Source organism: Gopherus evgoodei, chromosome 10 (assembly GCF_007399415.2).
Source record: "Gopherus evgoodei ecotype Sinaloan lineage chromosome 10, rGopEvg1_v1.p, whole genome shotgun sequence".
In the NCBI taxonomy this organism is placed as follows: domain Eukaryota; kingdom Metazoa; phylum Chordata; order Testudines; family Testudinidae; genus Gopherus; species Gopherus evgoodei.
The window spans coordinates 19,412,711-19,430,421 of NC_044331.1; positions in this window are offsets into that span (position 1 = coordinate 19,412,711).

Here is a 17,711-nt window from a genome sequence, read left to right on the forward strand (position 1 = left end):
TTGTCCTGTCCTATACCAGCTGCTAAACTGCATTCGGCATCTAATCTAATTCTAAATCACAATTAATCAATAATTACCTTTTCTCAGGCTCTATCTTTTCTGCTTCCAAAAGGCTATTCTTCTCACTAGCTTCAAAAAATCCTTTTCTTGTTCTTGCTTTCTGTCCCAGTTACCAATCAATTTCCTTTCTCCAGTTCATTTCTAGAATCTAAGTTTATTCTGTGTGTTCTCAAGTTTTTAGATTTTTCATCCTTCCCAATTCAGTCTTTGCTCAGGTCATTTTACTCACATAGCCCCTTTTAAAGGAATTAATGATTGGCTTGTGGTTAAATCCAAAGGTCTCTTTTCTTTTTGTGTCTTTCCTGACTTATCAGCTAGCTACTTTTGGAACTTTGGATCACTCTTTATCAACTTGGTATAGGTAGTTTATCTGACTTAGCCCTGCAGTATTTCTCCTACTTACTGTGTTTTTATTTAATAATGGTAGACAATCCTGGCCAACTTCTTGAAGTGGGTGCTTTTTTGAATCCTGTATGCTATTCCCTATATACTTTCCTGCTGAGTGACATTTTTTCTACTCACAGTCTATAGTAATGGCGCTTTCTCTTGCCCATGTCTCATAATTCTGTTTTGCTTTCACTTCCTCTTGGATGAAAGCTAATCTTAATGTAAGTGTGGCCAAGACAGAAATCTTTTATTTCCCCTCCTAACTTCTCTCTTAGGTCCTAACTTTGCAACCTTACATTCACACTGAGTAGCATTTACCTGCAGAAGTAATCCCACTATCCTAAATGGCACGACTCATAAGAAGAAATATTAAAGACTGCAGAATTTGGCCCTCTTTGGGCCATACACTCGTGCCTTGATACTTGTAATGCTCTCTACACTGTACTCTATTCATCTCCCCAATCTTTCCTTCACTTCACTGGCTGTGAAGACACTTCAAAAATCTCACCCTTCAACTTAATGCAATCACAGGAACCAGTCACTCTTGTATTTCTTTGCTCATCACTCCCTACATTCCTTCATACCTCTTCCAACAGACTAGACCCTCATTAGAACATGGCCCTTTATCTAATGTTCCTTAAAGTCAATGGCAATTCTTCTGTTGACTTCAGGGGCATTGGATCAACCTCATAGTACTCTAGAAGACCATTCCTCCCAGCATACTCTTACACACAGAGGAGAGATTCTACCTGTTTGTATAATTATACCTTCCTTGCCTCCCCTGCCTCTTGCACAATAAAGGCTTGATCCTACACCCTTGAAGACAATGGAAGTTTTGCCATCTACTCCACTGGGAGTTAGAGAGCCCTGACTCAGCAAAAAGCAGGACTATTCCCACATATGAAGCCAGTTTTATAATCACAAAGGTAACTGGAAGCTGGTTAAGACAGAAGCTCTAGAACTTTTAATTTTACAAAAATTTGGGTGAATCAATTCTAGTTACTTTTATGTTCCCTTCAGGTGCCTTAGAGACTGTGTGCTCTTTAGGACAAGCAGCACTCCTTCTTTCCAGGTTGGAAAGTGTCTATTGTGGAAGCTAGAAAAATACCAATTTATAACAACAACAACTACTATAACTATTACTAGGACTTGACAGGTTAATCCCTTTTTCCACGTCCAAATGTCAGGTCAGATGCTTGTGAGCTACAGGTGTTGCTCCTTACCTATAATTCTACAGTTTAATCCACAAAAATGTATTAAACTGTTTGCAGGAACAAGTTTCAGAATCTGGGAATCAGATAATCTAATGCTTATTTTAAAAAGATAAAGAGTGGAAATCAATTGCAGTTAAAATATATACGAGAACAGCTCAGTCCTGCTCTGACTGAAGTCAATGGCAAAACTCCCATTGACTTCCATGGGCGCAAGATAGGGTCTTCAGAGTCTGATACAAACACTTAAATGCATGCATGACTTGAGTCATTAGTAGTCCATTCAAACGTAGTCATTGTTCACACACAATTATACACGTAAGAAAAATATGCATGTGCTTAAATGCCTGCAGAGTCAGTAGGGTGGCCAGACAGCAAATGTGAAAAATTGGGATGGGGGTTGGGGGTAACAGGAGCCTATATAAGAAAAAGACCCCAAAATCGGGACTGTCCCTATAAAATCTGGACATCTGGTCACCCTAAGGCTCAGGCCCTAAATCTCAAAATTTTGCTTTGTTTAGTTTGTTGTATTCTAATCACTTCCCCTCCCAACACCCTAATTCTGTCAAAAATAAAAGCTTCTAAGGGCAATTAGTAGCCACCCCTATGTTTAGGTTTCCTAAAATATTTTCAGTGCCTTCATAGTTTGCATGAACTTGAAGTTTGGCAGCAGGATAATCCTGTGGTCAGGGAGGTCACTTACTTTCCCCATGAAAAATCTGTTGATATTTAGACAAAGTATAAGCTATCAAAAATTGTCACACCCCTATGTTTTGCTCAGTAGAACTTGCTAGAGGCTGAACACTAAAATCCTTGAATGTTCTATCATCACTTAGTATGCCCCATAGCATCTCACTTCAGCATGCCACACATGCTGGGAATCAGGTCATAAGTCTCACTCCTGTTAATAAGTGCTGTACTTTGCATAGCACTCATTATTCAGAAAGGCATTACTGAACAGTTACACAAGCAGCAACTAGAACCCAAATCTCTACAGTGGCAGAGCGAGCTCTCAGACAGGCTGTTTTTAATCTACCAAATTTAAGTCCTTGATTATGCTCTCCATAAAAATGCAGCTATTCAGGAATACATGATTACAAAGGATCCAAACAAAGGGAAGCCAAAACCAATGTATCTCCCTTTAAGAACATCTCAGGGACAGAGCAGCCTTAACAAGGTTCTTTAGACCCTCACCTCAGGGCCCCTACTTCAGAGCTCAAACCTAGAGTCAGCAAACAAACCCTCTAAGCTTGTCAGGCTAGTTCCCTAGAGCCTGAAAAGGAGACCAATACAGCTGCTAACCCTATCTCTACTGCTTAGTTTCCGCTTCCTGCTTAAGTCAGGGCTGACCAGAGGATTCAGGGGGCTATAGTTTTCATAGCAGTATTTTACAAAATGAAAGAAAATGAAGTAATATAACTTCCCAAAATTGGAAGTAAAAATTTCACAAGACTGATGGATTTTAATAATAGGCTACTATCTACAACCCATTAGGGCCTGACCCCGCAGACCTGACTTATATAAGAGCCAGGGTTGCAGGATCATAGCAAGCTCAGCAGTGCTTACCTTTGCTGAATTGTGGTTCCAAGGTGGGGCTCTATCATTTAATCACGGCCTGCGTGTTAAAAAGCATTTCTGTGTGCATAATTCGGATGAAAAGTGGCAGCAGTGTATCATGGCGCTGGGCAAAATGAGAAGGGGAGGGTGTTTGGAAATGTTGCTTGTTACATACTTACTATCAATGTTACAGCTTCCAGGTTGCCTTGAAGCATAACATGAATGAGAACCTGATGCAAGCAGAAACAGGAGGTAATGGGTCAATAGCTAGTGGGGCTTGTGATAACTACCATAAAGCAGCAGGTAAAATCTGACCTACCTTGTAACACTTTCTGATCTAAGCCAGCTCTGGTCTCATGCTGTTTCAGCATGACTATAACTTTGAGTAAGGTCTTTAGTTTTCCAACCTGGAATGGGAAGACCTCCTGTGTGAGTTACTGATATCTAACATACACAGACCCAAATACATGTAGCTCTCCGGATTTTTTGTAATATTCCATCCACCATTTATGAATGACACTCAACATTTGTTTGTGGACAGAACCAACTGTCCTCAGTAACTGAGCAATGGCACTGAAGTTCTAGTAGTGTAAATGAAGGCATATTCTGGCCCCAGGGCTTTAGATAGTGAGTCAGATGTGATACTGCAATTCCAGTTAAGAGATGCTTCAGAATTATATCCTTGTAATGAAAGGGTTGCAGATACTTATCTTATTGGTGTTAGCCTTGACTGCAAGAGTCACAGTGAATGACGCTCCAAGTATAAGCTCAAGCTGTCCTTCACCATCACCTTGGATGGTCTTTCCCTCTGGAGTCATGGATTCTTTCCTTAAAGATATACCTGTCAGAGAAACAGAAGTCTTAAAGGAATACACTGTTGGCTAATGAGAATATCTATCCCACATGTATTCCACAGCACTATAACAGGTGAGCACACCTGTAACCATTTACAGTTGTAATACCCGATGTGCTCTGTGGCCCGTGCTACTAACAGCCAAGCAACAGACGAGCCTGTCTGACCAGTATTTTTGCTGTCTGACTAATTTAAAGAACCTGGTATCAAATCATCTTGTCTCAACTAGTCATGTTTTTATATGCATTTTAGAAGTTTAAATTGAGTGAAGTGGCTTTTAGTATTCCAGAGGATTGAGAAAGAACACTCTTTTGCCAAACAACTTAAAAATGCTTTAGTATGAAAATGGGACACACTTACTCAACAAAACTTTTCTCCACCTGCATTCCATCATATTGTACAGCTTTCTTCTTCTCTTAGCCCTGCAGAGCCAGCATCACTGTGAGATGGTTCAAGTCTTTTTTAGTGCAAAGTCAGTGTTATTGTTTACTAAATTCCAACCAATTATACCCAAGGGTTTGAACACATGTCACTTGGGACAGAATTTGGCCTGCAGAACCTTAACTATTGGAGATGTGGCACAAGAGGAAAAAACCCTGCCTGACTCTCAGATTCCAGGTTGAATTTTCAGGGTAGACAGTTAAAAAAACAAAAACATATTTTTGTTTTAATTACTTGTATATTTAAAATCTAGTTTCAAATTTCCCGAAAATCCTTAATTGTTTCTTTGGGATGCCCAGGTTTGCACAAAATGTATCCCAGAATCTTAAGATTTTAGTTTAAGCAATTTCCCTTTTAGCCTCATATTTTAATAGGGAAACATACATTTTAGTAATAATCAATGCGTGTATTCTATTATGCAATATTTAAAACCAAATATATTAATATATTATATTTTATCTGTGACTCTTATAAAAACACAATCTTTAAAAAAAGATTCTTATTTAAATGTTTCAAAATCCATTGAAAGGGATTCTCATTTTATCCAAGTATTATGTCATATAAAACCTTGCTTAAAAGCCATAGGCTTCACAGGGACCTTAAAAGAAACTTCTTACCTTCCCTGTTCTTAATCACGTATAAAAATGAAAAGTGAGTGAGGTAACATCTTTTATTTTACCAATGTCTTTTGGTGCGAGAAACAAGCTTTCAAGCCACACAGAGCTCTGAAGAAGAAGTTGGTCCAATAAAAGATATTACCTCATCCATCTTGTCTGTTTAATATCTTGGGACAGACATAGTTATAACTACCCTGCACATAAAAAGGAAAATCAGAGAAAGAGCTCTTATTTTATTGTAATTCATTAAAAATACAAGTGAAAAATACAGCAGAAAAAGGTTACTGTACTTTTTCCAAGACAAACCAGCATGTGTACCAGTTGGAGAAGGCAAAATATTTCTCCCCTTGCATTCTAGAAGGTTTAAATTACATAAAACAAAAAAAAAATACAATTTCTTATCTTTAAGAAGTAAAAAGGAGAAAAGCTAGTTAGACCTTCTCCTGTCTTATAGGGGATGGCTCCTTTGTGGGTATTTTACATGCAACTTGTGTAGCAGTAAGTTAAAATGTTCTTAACTCATCTTAGTAGTATGATAAAGTTCTCTCTAACTGTATTACTTTATATTTTATACAATTATTGCTTAACTTCTTCAAACCTTTTTGCCTTATAAAATTGTTCCTCTTCAATTTCATTATAAAATATAACCAAAGCATGCATATAAAGCGCATTTCAATGTGTATACTTCAAACTTGTGTATCAATTTCAATATTAATATATGTGCATATATATAAACGTTATTTCTAAAAAACCATGTACATATATGTTTAGCTTCTATCACAGGGCAAGGTGACAGAGATGGAGTGTGTATTCCCACACGAAGAGGGTTTGTGATCGTAATATGTGACATTTTACACTCTACAGTACTGACTGCTGAAAAGGTTCAGACAGGTCATACAGCATAAGGCAAGTCACTCAGGGGGATATATTTCATTCATACCAACATTCCCATGCTCCCAGTAACATGAACTGCCTACACTTTCCAGTGGCCAGTACGCTATCAACAATACTTTCTGTCAGGGCTGCCAAGAGAACTTCATGGGTGCGGGGACATTTGAAATCCCATACGTATCCTCTTTATGACATACTCCACAGCATGTTTGGGTCTCAAACTTGCAAAGTGCTCAGATTTGTTTTCTGCTGAGTATTCACTGGAATTATTAGCATTTCCACAATGTGCCCACTAAGTGGACTCAAGGATTCCCAAACTCTGCCATGTGTATCTGTAAGCGCAATTCGCCAGGGCTCGACCCTCCCGGATGAGGAGGGGAGCCACACCGGCCTCGACTTGTCATCAGCGGGTCTTAGTTCTCGGGACTGTCGCCCACCGCGCGGGTAGTCGGTCCCTGTGGATAGGAGCGGGCAGTGGCACAGTCAATGGGGGCCCAGCCCTTGGTTAGGGCGGGCACCAACACACAGTTAATCAGGAGCTCAGGCCGCCTGCTGCAAGGCTGAGCAACAATATATAGTCAGTTCGGGGCTCAGACCCTCTGCTGCGGAGCTGAGTAACAATACACAGTTATCCTAGCTCCGGCCCTTTGGTTCAGGGCGGGCTGGCAGGAGTGCGGGTGGCTCGGGCCCTTTGGGACAGGGCCGAGCAGTGGCACAGGCAAAGGGGGCCCAGCCCTTGGTTCAGGCAGGCACCAGTTACAGTTGTAGCAGCTCTGGCCCTTTGGAGCAGGGCAGAGCAGTGGCAAAGTCAGAGGGGGCCCAGCCCTTGGTTCAGGCGGGGCACCAGTTACACAGTTACAGGGGCTCAGATCCTCTTGAGTCAGGGTTGAGCAACCACACAGTAGGCCTAATGGCCTCCCCAAGGTCAGGGGGAGGGGGATTCTGCCACCCGGCTACAGGTGGCAGGGGGAACGCAGGCCCACCCACTCCACTGCGTTCCAGCCCAGGGCCCTAGTAGCAGTGATCACCGCTGCAGGTGGTCAGTGGGGATCCTGACCGCAACACACTGCCACGGGTATAGGGAGGTCTGCAGCCTGACTCGGGTCGGCTGCCCCCGGGCTACTTCCAGTATCCCCCTCCGAGCCTACCTGGTTCTTGGGATCAGCTTCACGGACGTCCCACCAGATCGGCTCCTCACGGCCAGGGCTGGGCGGCAGGTCCGGCAGCTCTTCTGGGAAGTCCAGCCAGGCCTGTTCCGGTAACTCCTCATCATAGCGGGTGCGGGGCAGCTCCGGCAGCTCCTCGTCGTAGCGGGCGCGGGGCAGCTCCGGCAGCTCCTCGTCGTAGCGGGCGCGGGGCAGCTCCGGCAGCTCCTCGTCGTAGCGGGCGCGGGGCAGCTCCGGCAGCTCCTCGTCGTAGCGGGCGCGGGGCAGCTCCGGCAGCTCCTCGTCGTAGCGGGCGCGGGGCAGCTCCGGCAGCTCCTCGTCGTAGCGGGCGCGGGGCAGCTCCGGCAGCTCCTCGTCGTAGCGGGCGCGGGGCAGCTCCTCGTTGTAGGGGGGAAGTTCTGGCCAGTCCAGACACCGGCCTGCAGCCTCAGCAGCTTCCCAGTCAGGAGCTCCCGCAGACAGGTCTGCTCCTGACAGTGGCTGGGCTCCAACTGAGGGCTGAGGGCCGGCTTTTATTCTTCCAGGTCGCCGCTTGACCCTCTGGAGGGCGGGACTTCTGCTTAGAGGCCCCGCCCCTAGGGATGATTGACGGGGCTCGACCCTCCCGGATGAGGGGGGAGCCACACCGCCTCATTACAGTATCACTGGGGGTAAATGAGCTTGATGTTCTACCAAGTTACTGCACACCAAGCTTTTAAGAAGGTCAGATGTGAATCAATAAAGCTGAGGAGCCTCTGGGTAAAGAATATGGCTAGTGGACCAAATTCTGTTCTCACTCACACATGAGTAAATACAGAATGATGTCAGTGGAGTTAGTCCAGAATTACAGCAGTGCCAATGAGAGCGACCAGAGTCCAGGAAAATGGTATTATCTTCCTTTAACCAGTGAGCTGGAAGCAAATCACCATTCCTCCTATTGGAAGAGTCTTTGCAGGAGTTTGCAGCTCTGGCAACACAGCCTCTGTACTACTCTGCAGTGGAGCAATACATGTTCCCTTCTTGAGGAACCATGCTGACATTGGCTCCCCAGTGAGCCCGAGACCTACTCCTCCACTGCTGGGAGGGGACAGCACAAAACACCAGAAGTATTTCCCCTATTTCCATTGGGGAGCCTGCTACAAAGAGCAGCTTTTTTCCTTCCTCCTCCCATCCTGATATGCCTCCCTTATACTGAGCCTCAGGGTATGTCTACATTGCAATGTAAGCCCAGTGTCAGCAGACCCTGTGTTTGTTAACCTAGAGCTTGAGCCTCTCCATTTGTAATCCCAGGTTAGGAATTGTTGAATGCTGGGTCCCAACCTCTGGCTCTATGCTGTATTACGTGGGCCCGAGTCCAATCACTCATATCCCAGACATCCTAGTGCCCTCCCAAAATGTGGCCTCTCTACTTGATGCCGTGTGGGGTAACTCAACTGTCCACAAAACTTGACTGTCTGGAGGACAAAGAAAGCAGGCCCGTGAGACTGTGGAATACTTTTGGCAGATTCCCAGAACACGAGTCCAGTAGGATTGTGTCTACTCTGCAAAATAATAGAGCTTGAACCCTGGGTCTCAGTTTCATTGAGTCTCAGATCCCCCACCCTCATGGAGATTTGGGACCCTGGGTCCAAGCCCTGGACCAGCATGATTTGTGTGTAGACAGAAGGGGGAGGTAGGCTTGAGCCTGAGTTCAAACCCTGGATTTACACTGCAGTGTAGACATACCCTGTGAGTATTGAGCACACACAGTACGCTGGAAGGGACCACTGCAGGCTTCTAGGAAGGCAGAGCCACCACCACTCTTTGCACTCCTGGTAGCTTTGTGCCTCATCTATTCATCTCTGCTCCCTTCTGCACTTCATGGTGGGTGGGAGCATAGGGCCCTGAGAAGGAACAGAGCCTGGAACATGCACTCATCTGAATAATTCCTTCCTTTGATAGGGTAGGGAAATTTACCTTGAATTGGAGTCCATGGTACTTTAGCACTATTCTCTGATGATGCACAGGCCTGTTACTCCCATTAATTGCCACAGAACATGCATCCTGTGTGACTAAATTGGGATTATAACAAGCCGTCTCAATAGGGTTTCCTACAGCTCAGTAAATCTGGCTGTGAGACTAAAGCTTCCTCTCTCCCCTCCCTTTTCTTTTTCTTAGAAAATACTGTACTTTGATAAGTCTGTTCCATTATTTGATGATCTGCTGGCAGCCTCTGTGACTATGGTTAATATTACTGCTCCTTGCAAAAGTTACCTAAGCTAAAATAGAAGCCTGCTGTGCTTGTAGGCTAGTAACAAATTACACACATGGTCTGATCCAGAACACTTTGCTGAGCCACAGCTCTCATTAACTTCAGTGGGAGTTCTGCCTGAGAAAGAAGCTCAGAATTAGGCCCTAATACTGGTCTCAGTTCAAAAATAACACTGTACAGGACACGTGTCAGATGTTATCTGCCTTCATTGACAGCAATGGAAAAAGTGACACGGATGAGTTTTGCTGGAGGAGGGCAGCTTTAAGTTCTGCTATGTGGATGGCCTTGATCCATGTACCTTCAGCTGCCCCAATCTACCACATTTGGGGCTTCTCCAGACACATGAGGGGTCCCGAGACAGTTGCAGGTCCCTTGCATTATCACAGACTCTATGGTGGGACTTTTTACCACTGGGGTTACTACACCAATAGGTAACCTAGTGCCTGTTGGTATAGTCCTGGATTGACTCTGGATATGTATCTATAATAAAATTACAGGTTCAAAATCTAATTCAAAACCTAATGGAAATGTCTTTATAAGAAAAATACTGCTAGGTCTGCCTAGATAGGATCTTTTTTTTAAACACAATCAACCAAGAATTGCTGCTAAGATTTGGATAATACACATTCTCTAAAGCAATGACTGTCAAGCTATCTTAATGGTATATTTATACCACACATAATGAGGCCTGAATTTCAAAAGAGATCACTGTCCACAGTTGGGCAGATTTTCAAAGAACTCAGTAACTGGTGTGCTGAACTCTTTTGAGTATCTAGACCCTATTTTGGGGGCTAAATGAGTGAACTGTTTTAAAAATCTGGCTACACCAATTTCAATAGCTATTTCAAATTGTCACAGTACAGTGGAATCTTGCTAAAAGGATCTGTTTGAGCAATCCTCTTTTCAATATTCTGTCTAAATGATTAACAACTCCTGATTAATTAAAAAAAAATGTACTCCTCGAATCAGGCACGTGTAGCAAAGCAAGACCACCATCTTGTAACAATAGAGGGAATTCTGCAAGGGGAATTAGTGCCACAACAGGTAGATCAAGCTAAAACTGCAGTGTGCACAAGCTGTAACATTACACCAAATTAGCAGTTACTATACACCACCACAAAGAGATATCCAATAATGCCAGTATTATATTTTCTCCCTGGCTGTCCTGTGGCTCCAAACAAGGTTTCTACAATTTATCACCTTGTATTGTGATCACACGCTTTGGGGGAAGGAAACTCCCCTCCCCTTTCTAGGGGAACACACAGGCTCTGCAGCATTCTCACCCCTGCCCATCCAAAGCACAAGAGGCTCTGTGCCAGGAATCCAGTCTAAGGCCAGGTCCACACTACAGCGTTAAATCAATTTAAACAGCGTTAAATCGATTTAACGCTGTACCCGTCCACACTACAAGGCACTTAAAATCGATTTTAAGGGGTCTTAAAATCGGTTTCTGTACTCCAGCTAAACGAAAGGAGTAACCCTAAAATCGATTTTACAAAATCGATTTAGGGCTAGTGTGGACAGAAATCGAAGTTAATGGCCTCCGGGAGGTATCCCACAGTGCACCAGTGGCCGCTCTGGACAGGTAAAGGAACTCTACTGCACTGGCCAGGTGTACAGGAAAAGCCCCGGGAACTTTTGAATTGCATTTCCTGTTTGGCCAGCGTGGAGCTCTCTGCAGCACAGGTAACAATGCAGTCTCCTGAGAATAGGAAAAGAGCTCCAGCGTGGAACACACAGGAGTTATTGGATCTGATCGCTGTATGGGGAGAAGATTCTGTGCTATCAGAACTGCGTTCCAGTAGACGAAGTGAGAAAACTTTTGAAAAAATTTCTAATGCCATGAGCAGAGAGGCCATAGCAGGGACTCGGTGCAGTGCAGAGTTAAAGTGAAGGAGCTCAGACAAGCGTACCAGAAAGCAAAAGCATCAAATGGCAGATCCGGATCTGAGCCAAAAACATGCCGCTTCTACGCGGAGCTGCATGCAATTTTAGGGGGCAGCGCCACGACAAGCCCCCCCTTGTCTGTGGATTCAGAGGTGGGGGTAGTAATCTCAGCCATTGCTGATGATTCAGCGGACGGCGAAGATGTGGAGGAGAAAGAGGAGGACGAGATGGCAGAGACCACACAGCACTCCTTTCTCCCCAACAGCCAGGAGCTTTTTCTCACCCAGACAGAATTACCCTCCCAGCCCTCCCAAGCCACTAGCTCAGACAATGAAGCCATGGAAGCAACCTCTGGTGAGTGTACTTTTTAAAATAAAAAACATAGTCTAAAAGCAAGCGTTTTTTAATGATTGATTTGCCATGAGGGCTTGCATGCATTAGCTGGCATTAAAGTTACTGGAAAAGTCTGTTAACATGTCTGGGGATGGAGCGGAAATCCTCCAGGGACATCTCTATGAAGCACTCCTGTAGGTACCCCAAAAGCCTTTTCAGAAGGTTTCTGGGCAGTGCAGCCTTATTCCGTCCACCATGGTATGAAACTTTACCACGCCATGCCTGGAGCACGTAAGCGGGTATCATTGCATGACAAAGCCTAGCTGCATATGGTCCCGGGGATTGCTGGCATTCAAGAAGCATAATTTCTTTTTATCTGTCTGTAATCCTCAGGAGAGTGATATCGTTCATGGTCACCTGGTAAAAAGTAATGTAGTTTATTAAGGAGACAGAGATGACCATTCCTTCGTTGCTGCTTTCCTGCGCCTTTAAAAAAATCCTTCCCTTGCAGTTAGCCATGGGGGGGGGAAGGTAAAAAGCAGCCCATTCCTATGGGGAGGTGTCTCTAATGGCGCTGACCTTTTTAGCATTTGGGCAGCAGGAATTTTCGCTGCTAATTGCCAAGGGAGAAGGGGGTAGGGGGAGGTGGTAAGGTTTCAGTGACCTGCCATTACAGCAGACATGCAGAGTGGGGGGGAAAACCATTCACAATTTTCCTCTAGTGCTTAACCTTTCTGATGGCATAAGAAAAGACGCAAAAGATGTGCTTTTTAGCAGTTTGGCTGCCAAGCATGAATGTTACATGGTAACAGCCACGGGTAGGGTGGAAAGGAGGAGGTTGTACGGTTAACTGCCATTAGATGTATGCCTTACCATGTCCGCCTGCAAGCTGATTTGTAATCCCCGTACCTGCGTCTATGTTGATCTCTGACACCACAGCCGCAAGCACTGAATACTAAAAGAATCCAAAGGCGACCTTGTAGTGGAGTGACATGGCTACGTACGGTGAATAGTGTAGTTCACTGTGAAAGAGTATAACCATTGTTCTGTGAAATGTATCTCTTATGATCCTTCTATCACTCTTTTCCCCCACTCATGCAGCTGCACATTTTTCAAGCCTCCCTACCTCAGTCCGACGGATAGGTCAGATAAGGAGAATAAGGAAGAAGAGGACACGGGAGGAGATGTTCACAGAAATCATGGAAGTAACCCACAATGAAAGAGCTCATCTGGGGGAGTGGAAAGACGTGGTAGCAAAGTACAGGAAAGCTGCCAGTGAACATGAGGAGAGGAGGGACCAACGTGAGGACAGGAGGGACGCTCGAGATGAGATGTGGCGGCAGAAAGATCAGCGGTGGTGGAATGGAACGCTGGAGCTGCTGCGCGACCAAACTGACATCCTCCGAAGTCTGTTGGAAGAGCTGCGGGGTCACAGAGTGCCACTTCAGCCCATGTTTAATCTCCCTCAGTACTCACCATGTCCCATATCTTCCACATCCAGACGTGTAAGAACGCGTGGGGGAAGGCTTTCTGCACCTGCCCACTCCACCCCCGTGGACAGTCCAACCAAAAGGCTGTCATTACATTGAAATGTCCTTAATGGCCTTTTTCTTCCCTCCTATACTCCTCCCAAACCACTCCCGGGGTACCTTTTTATTTCTCTTACTCTTCTTATAATGACACGCTATTCAAAGAAAGTGGAAGGGTGGGTTGTTTACAGGGAATGACTTTATTTCCATAAGCAAGCTGTTATGGAAGGGTGGAGGGTAGCTTGCTTGCAGCAGGAGTCAATACGTGGGGGGGAGGTTCATGAAGGGGAAAGAAACACAGCAGTCACACCATACCCTGGCCCATGATGAAACTCGTTTTCAAGGCTTCCTTAATTGCCTTTTTCTTTCCTCCCTCCCATCCTCCTCCAAAATCCCTACTGCTGTATTTTTAATTACATGCTTTTTAAAGCAAGAGGGAGGGTGGGTTGCTTACAGCAACTGAGTTTTAATAAAGAATACAAGGTTTTTAAAAGATAGTAACTTTATTTCCATAAGCAAGCTGTTAGGGAAGGGTGCAGGGTAGGTTGCTTTCAGCAGGAGTCAATACGGGGGGGGGAGTAGGTTCATGAAGGGGAAAGAAACACAGCAGTCACACCGTACCCTGGCCCATGATGAAACTCGTTTTCAAGGCTTCTCTAATGCGCACCGCTTCCTGGTGTGATCTTCTAATTGCCCTGGTGTCTGGCTGCGCGTAATCAGCGGCCAGGTGATTTGCCTCAGCCTCCCACCCCGCCATAAAGGTCTCCCCCTTACTCTCACAGAGATTGTGGAGCACACAGCAATAACAAAGGGGACATTGGTTTGGCTGGGGTCTGAGCGAGTAAGTAAACTTCTCCAGCGAGCTTTGAGATGCCCAATGCACATTCTACCACCATTCTGCACTTGCTCAGCCTGTAGTTAAACAACTCCTGACCACTGTCCAGGCTGCCTATGTATGGCTTCATGAACCATGGCATCAAGGGGTAGGCTGGGTCCCCCAGGATAACTACAGGCATTTCAACATCCCCAACTGTAATTTTCTGGTCTGGGAAGTAAGTCCCTTGCTGCAGCCGTTTAAATAGAGTAGTGCTTCTGAAGACACGAGCATCATGAACCCTTCCTGGCCATCCCACGTGGATGTTGGTGAAACATCCCTTGTGATCCACCAGTGCTTGCAGCACCATTGAAAAGTACCCCTTGCGGTTTATGTACTGGGTTCCCTGGTGCTCCGGTGCCAAGATAGGGGTATGGGTTCCATCTATGGCCCCCCCACAGTTAGGGAATACCATTGCAGCAAAGCCATCCACTATGACCTGCACGTTTCCCAGAGTCACAACCTTTCGTAGCAGCAGCTTAATGATTGCTTTGGCTACTTCCAGCACAGCAGCCCCCACAGTAGATTTGCCCACTCCAAATTGATTCCCGACTGACCGGTAGCTGTCTGGCGTTGCAAGCTTCCAGAGGGCTATTGCCACTCGCTTCTCCACTGTGAGGGCTGCTCTCATCCTGGTATTATGGCATTTCAGGACAGGGGAAAGCAAGTCACAAAGTTCAAAGAAAGTGCTCTTACGCATGCGAAAGTTCCGCAGCCACTGCGAATCGTCCCACACCTGCAAAACTATGCGGTCCCACCAGTCTGTGCTTGTTTCCCGGGCCCAAAATCGGCGAGCAATGGGTAGAACCTCCCCCATTACCATCAGGAGCTCCAAAGCGCAGAGGCCCGCGGTTTCAGAGAACTCAGTCTCCAGGTCCTCATCACTCTCGTCGCCGCGCTGCCGTAGCTGCAGCCTCCTCTCCTGCATTTGCTGCTCATGGTTCAGCATAGACAGCACGAGAATGCGTGAACTGTTTACAACGTCCACGATCAAGGTACTGATCAGACCAGGATCCATGCTTGCTGTAAAATGGCGTTTGCTCACTTCAACCAGTAAAAAAAGCGTGAAATGGTTGTCTGCTGCTTTCAGGAAAGGAGGGGGTGAGGCTGTACCCAGAACCACCCACGACAGTGATTTTTGCCCCATCAGGCACTGGGGTAGTAACCCATAATTCCAAGGGTCAGGGAACACTGCAGGAACTATGGGATAGGTACCCACAGTGCAATGCTCCTGAAATCGATGGACGCCTGGGACCATGGACGCACACCACCGACATAATGTGCCCTAGTGTGGACGCGTAAAATCGATTTTATAAACCCTGTTTTATAAAATCGATTTTACTAATATCGATTTTAAGCTGTAGTGTGGAGGTACCCTTAGTCCAGTGCCAGTGGTTAAAGATGGCATCTCTCAGATGGCAGCGAGAACACTATCACTGGGCTGCTAGGGTTTCATATCAGTTACCTCTAAGGTTTCTGGGAGCAGCTTCACTATGGCTAACACAGTTTCTTCTGGAAAGAACTACATACAGCCATAAATTATCTGAAAGCCAATTCCAAACTGGACATTAAAAATAACTCAAAGATGACTTAACCTTGGCTCAATCTACAGGCAAATATAAGGACCCCCGATCAAGCCAGTTAAGGAAAGAAATACAAGAGAGTAGGCTGACGCCACAGCTTTCTTCCACTTAGAAGCTTCCACAGAGAAAGTTCCAGCCAAAAGCTTCATGTGGTAAGTAGGTGTAGGGAATTTATAGCTTCCCTGGGCTCCCTGTCCCCAGGCCATCCCCTTAATTGCATATGTCCTGAATTCTACTTTACCAGAAACTGCCTAGCATAAATTGCCCTCTTACGACCCCTGGTGGATCATTACTATATTAAATAACTGAATTATTTTGAGCCTAGGTTATTATCTGTACGGCTCAGCTGGCAGCATTTTCACTTCCAGGCCTGTAGGATTTGGGTTTAATTCCCACCAAGGCTCTAACACAGGAGAATAACATGAAGGGGCAGCTTCACTGCTGGACACAGAGCCCTTCAAATACGGTATTAACTAAAGCACCATTTGCTCCACTCTGGTCACCATTCTGCTGGAAGTTAAATATTACATGGTGCTTTCTGCAAAGAACAGTCATTTTATTTGTGATACAACAGTGAGCAGTTCACCAGAGCATAACTCTAACGTACTTTGGGGCATGATGCAAAGATTGATTTATTGGTTTAGCTTTTCTTTCATTTTTCTCCTCTCCTAGTTATAGGTGGATAATGTAACTAACTTTGTAAATAAGCACCTGGGTGTTAATGCAACAAGCCCTCTACAGATCATAGAAATTAGTAAGAATAACTAAAATCACCCCCTGAAGTAAAAATGAGGAAAACAGAATGAGTCCTGCACTGGAGCAGAGGATGGAAGGGCAGTGAATAAACTACCTGGACAATGTGTCCTCTGTCAATAAGGCAGGTTCTAATGTCCAAGGTTGAGTATAAATAAGAGTTAAGCTTTCGCCACCTAATCCTATCCCACTGAAGTCAGTGAGAATCTGCAGTGACTTCACCAGGCATTGGATCAGGCTGATAATCACTGTCACATAACCATAATACTTAGCATTCTGCCTCTTCCAAGTCTGGTGCAAGTGTTATTAACTAATACTTGCCCTAGCCCCCTGTGGTAAACTAATATACCTAGACTTATTTGCAGAGGGGGAAAACTAAAGGTTCAATCCTGCTTCTATTAAAATCAATAGCAAAATTCAAGGGGAGTAGGATGTTGTCCTCAGGATATGCCTACATTGCAACAGAAGTCCTACCGCATGGCCGCAGCTGGTCTGGGTCAGCTGACTTGGGCTCCTGAGGCTCCAGCTGTGAGGCTATAAAACTGCAGTGCAGTTGTTCAGGCTCAGGCTGGAGCTTGGGCTCTGAGACCCCGTGATCGAGACGGCCTCAGAACCCAGGCTCCAGGTGGAGCCTGAGTGTCTACACAGCAATTTTTAGCCCCACTCAGCTGTTCTGGGCTCTGAGACTCGGTGCCAAAGGGTTTTTATCGCAATGTAGACATACCTCAGAGCCCAATGGGTTAGGAATCATATTTTTTTAAATGCTCACTAACTATGTGAATATCCATTTCTGGGGTACCCTGCTTGAGATACCTATTGTTCTGGTACGGAAAATGAGAGAAACATCCATTTTTCACTTTCTTCCTGGTAGAAAAAATATAAAACATGTAGGCATGTGATTTTCATTAAATTTTTCTGCATGCATGAGAGCTTGGGATGAACTAGAGCAGGGGTTCTCAGATTTTTGTACTGGTGACCCCTTTCACACAGCAAGCCTCTGATTGCAACCCCCCCTTATGCATTAAAAACACTTTTTCATATATTTAACACCATTATAAATGCTGGAGGCAAAGCAGGATTTGAGGTGGAAGGTGACAGCTCATGACCCCCCATGTAATAACCTTGTGATCCCTTGAGGGGTCCTGACCCCAGTTTGAGAACCCCTGAACTAGAGAACGTACAGTCTTTAAACTCTGCAGTCCTTCTATTCTAGTATCTTAGCATCAATATTTCTTCTGCATTATATTGTTGTCCCTTTGACCTGAGCAGTAAGCCAGTATTCAGAGCCTTGCCAAGTTGTTTCCTTCAAGAGAAGAAACTGATGATGAGTCAAATATTT